This window comes from Atractosteus spatula, chromosome 7, assembly GCF_055471065.1.
Source record: "Atractosteus spatula isolate fAtrSpa1 chromosome 7, fAtrSpa1.hap1, whole genome shotgun sequence".
Taxonomy (NCBI): domain Eukaryota; kingdom Metazoa; phylum Chordata; class Actinopteri; order Semionotiformes; family Lepisosteidae; genus Atractosteus; species Atractosteus spatula.
In genome coordinates this window covers 33,249,966-33,254,774 of record NC_142712.1, presented here as the reverse complement: position 1 = coordinate 33,254,774, position 4,809 = coordinate 33,249,966, and positions in this window count along the sequence as shown.

Genomic DNA, 4,809 nt, shown 5'->3' with positions numbered 1-4,809 from the left:
AGTACCTGGATGGGAGACCTCCTGGCCAAAATTCCAATCGGCCTTTACCGATCATGGCTTCCTTATAATCCCCATCTATGAACTGGTTTCATCACTCTGTTCTGTGTATAGAGAATACTGTGAGCACTATGGCTACCATTACATCATCCAGGTGGGGCTGCATATTGGTGGTTGTGGAGGGGAGTCCCCATTACCTGTAAAGCACTTTGAGTGGAGTATGTCGGAGTCAAGACTTGCTGCTTATTAGAGAGGCCCATCACAGACACAGTTCTACAGGCTTGCATCCGCAGAGAGAGGCTGTGGCCAGGTTGACTGTCCATTCAAGGCAATAGTAAAAGCTTTTCACTAAACACTAAACTCTAAGAGGAATAAAAAGCTTTGCTGCTACAGCTTATTTAGAGTTCAACAGCTGCTGTGTGGAAGGACCCCAGTACACTGGTCAGTTTACATTGGTGTAAACTGCAAACAAAGAGCTGTGTGGATCCATGCTGGCAACTGCACTCCGAGCTCTGGGATCACCGACCTTATAAAAGAGAAAACCAGGGCTGAACCAAGCTGCAGAGCATCACCCCCCACACACACACACAACCTCTCACATTGCTGGGATTGCATGGGAGCACTGAAACCATGTCTAAACATGCAGTGAAAAAAATCGCATTTCTTCTGCTAAAAATTCACAACATATGATGAGTACATCTAAGATTCAAATTGAAGTCCATTATTGCAAACTTCATTGGCTTGCTTGTTATCAAAATGGGCCTCTCCTCACTGAAATTCGCCTGGGGCTCTAGGATCGCTAAAAACACCCCTGTGTCAGGCTGACAGCAGCCTCAGACATGCTCATTGCGTCCTCCACTGAGTGTAACGTAACAGCTTGAGTTATAGTGCTGTGGTTTCTACAAACTTGTCAGGCACATGGAAAATGAGATGCCTTCAATGCAAGATGTGGAAGTGGATAATGTTTCTGTAAGCCCTGCTACTGGCTTCAGCAGGGATAGCAAAAGTGAAATTGCTGCTTTTCCAATTTGAACTTCAAATGTTGACCTTTAACCTGGACCAGAACCACTGTCAAATGTCGTCTAAAACACAGATTTGTTTCTTGGTCAGTAAAATATCTCAGCCCCACCATTGTTGCTACAGCCCCACTGAGTTACATGCCTTACAGTAAGAGTCTGGGTTAGCTGTTGCTTAGTTTACCAGTTTTCTGCTTCTGTTCTCAGCCAGAGGAGCCAACGTCTTTCCTAGAAAGCAAAGTGAGAGCCGGTATAATTTAATAAGATATATATCGGTCAAAGGGTGTACAGTGTTTGACTGAACACGCAACATTCAAGACCATTCAAAATATTATCAAGGCTGTGTGTCTTCTATAGTGATCGAGGCCAGAAATTCCTCATTCCAGTTCTCAGGTTTGAGAATTCAGCTGGTTTTAAGTCCTCAGCAGTTGAAGGCTGTAGAAAATCGTTTCAATTTAACCCTTCTCACAGGAGAAGAACTGTTTCTAACTAAGGAGACGCAGAAAGCCTGACATCAGAATCCTGAGTACCGGTGCTGGGAACCTCAACAAACACTAGACACCTTCTGTCTGAATAGAAATGCATCTCTCATATACAGAGTTGAAAGACTTAGGCTTTAATGACCACAGAGAGTCAGGACCTCGGTTTTACGTCTCATCCGAAGGATGGTGCCTGTATACAGTATAGTGTCCCCGTCACTATACTGGGACATTAGGTCCCACATGGACCACAGGGTGAGTGCCCCCTGTTGGCCCCACTAACACCTCTTCCAGCAGCAGTTTTTCAAACTCTGTCCTAATGTTTAAGAGGGAGACTCTTAGGGCACGACAGTAGGAAGTCGGGCTGAAGGCAGGTTTGCATTCAATGAGATGGAGGTCAGCGTCCCTGAAGGATCTGGTTCATCTCCTGCTCTTTAGGTTTGTTAAGTCTCTTACCTGGCCTTCTGATGCAGAGAACAACAGCTGCCAGCACAAAGATGCACACAACCACCGCAAGGCTTACTCCCAACACAATAAACTGTCCTGTAATAGAACAAGAAAGGGATTTTGTTTATTTATTTGGTATTTTTAAATTGTTTGCTGCTGTTTGGAGAATCCTGGCACTGGTATAGCTTAAGCCACACCTGGACAACAGAACTGAAAGCACTCACTGCGAGCGCTGCTACTGGCTGAGACACTGAATCAGCAGCATTCTGTAAGGTTCGAATATATTTCACTCCTCGTACTGATGGGCAGCATTTCAACAACCCAGATTAGAGGAACTGAATCTCTTTAGTCATGGACAGAAGAGATCACAAGACAAAATATTTAAAAGTCCTAAAATGTACTCGCAGGAGCATCTCAACGGATCCAATAGTTGAGAACACAGACCTAATGATATATTGAGAGCAGGAGGAGTTGTCTTTACACAAAGCATTGTGGGAGTATGGAACAAGACATTTATTTGCATTGAGTCATTTTCTAAACCTTGCATTCAAATACTGCATTTTAAAGAGTGCATGAATAAGAATTATGCTGTTGCCATTATATTTCTCTGTCTCCAGGTGTCAGATTTACCACAGAAGTGTCACTCTTGGATGAGAGGATCTGAGAACGTCCACTGTGGGCATATTTAACCTGAATGGATTTTTTTTATTGTCTTTAGTCACACTGTTTCCATTGTGAGCCAATCCTAGCCTTAGGGTGATCACACAATGAGTAATAATAATATATAAAGTAATATAAATTATATATTAATTTATTATATAATATAACAATATAATTATTATTATTACACACATATATATATATAAGCACTTATACTGCTTACACTTATATAGCGCTTTTCTGGGCAATTCACTCAAAGTGCTTTATAGGTAATGGGGACTCCCCTCCACCACCACCAGTGTGCAGCCCCACCTGGATGATGCAACGGCAGCCATGGTGCACCAGTACACTCACCACACATTAGCTATCAGTGGGGAGGAAAACAGAGTGATGAAGCCAGTTCAGAGATGGGGATTATTAGGAGGCCATGACTGGTAAACGCCAGGGGGAAATTTGGCCAGGATGCTGAGATTACACCCCTGCTCTTTTCAAGAAACACCCTGGGATTTTTAATGACCACAGAGAGTCAGGAGCTCGGTTTTACGTCTCATCCGAAGGACAACGCCTCTCTACAGTACAGTGTCCCCGTCACTATACTGGGGCATTAGGACCCACATAGACCGCAGGGTGAGTGCCCCCTGCTGCCCCCACTAATGCCTCTTCCAGCGGCAACCTTAGTTTTTCCCAGGAGGTCTCCTATCCAGGTACTGGCCAGGCTTACACCTGCTGAGCTTCAGTGGGCTGCCAGTTGTGAGTTGCAGAGTGATATGGCTGCTGGCTTGATGATACATGGAGAGATTGTTGGTGTTTCTGGCTGATACAGGCGGTACTGGCAGGAAGAAAAATTATCCATACCATCACTCTCAAGACACTGGAGATGCAGAACTAATGACACTGATTACTGTTAAATATAGTGCCAGTCAGGTAACCTCAGCGATGTGGAATGATGCCTTGGGACCTGATGTAATTTACAGTTCCTCCTAACACTTCCTTTTTTCTGCTGTGTTTTTAATCTTTGCTCTGAAGGCTGCACTTGCCATGCTTCATTAGTTTCAGTGTGAGTTGCATTGCAGGGTGATACGGCTGCTGAGTAGGTGGATGTATGAACTTTACTAACAGATACACCCATGAGTGTTATACGCAAGCTTTATTTCCACTGTCAGAGGGACCCTTGAAAACAACTGAATACTCTGTTTCCAGGATGTGGTAATTGAGTGTTTGTTGTAAGTGGCAGCATTTACCTTCAGCTGCTATTGTCCAAAAGATCTTTAACCTGATTAAACTACATGAGTAAGTATACTAGCTCTAAGTAAAAGTGAAGGATCCTTAGAAATTATGGTGACCCAGCCTGCCATTGATGAGTATGAGTAGTTCTTTCTTTAACCAATTGATATCTTCATTACAGATGTGATAATTGATCTGTAAATGCTATTAACGAAATGAGCCAAAGTCTATCTTCATTTGTTTTTCTGTACTTAATTTTCATTTTTACACAATAAAAGCTTTTTGATATATAGAGCTTAGTGGCCACTCAATAGCACATTGGTGGGACCCTGGGTTCAATTCCTGCTATCTGTGTGGAGTTTGTATGTTCTCCCCATGTCTGCATAGGATTCCTCTGGATGCTCTAGTTTCCTACCGCAATCCAAAGACATAATGGAAGGTTAACTGGCTTCTGGGAAAACTGGCCCTGGTGTGAGTTTGTCTGTGTGAGTCCTGTCCTAGGTGTACCCTGTCTTGTACCCATTGCTTGCCAGGATAGGCTCTTGCTCCCCTACAACACTGAATTGGATAGAAAATGGATGGATATTTGTAACTAGGTAAAGGGTTAAATGAGCGATGATTTATTGAGCACTGACTCCATGTCTCAGTGCAGCAATGACTCCCAGATGAACCCAGGTCACAGTGTGACAGGTGTGGTCCTGTACCTTTGCTATCCTGGTTGATCTGGTCCCCCGGTACAAGTGATGTGGCATTAGAGCCTGCAATACAGGATGAAGAGTTGGACAATGTCAGAAATAAGACCCAGGAACTGTTGTAAGCAGAACTAAAACTCACATCCGGCTGCACATCAGCACACGTGTATTTCCTTTGGATGCATTATTCTGAAAAAGTGTTTCCACAGGTTACAGGAATTCCCTGTTCTTAGATTTCAGAAATAACCAAAATACACATGACTTCAAATATTGATCTACTTCATGGTGTACAAT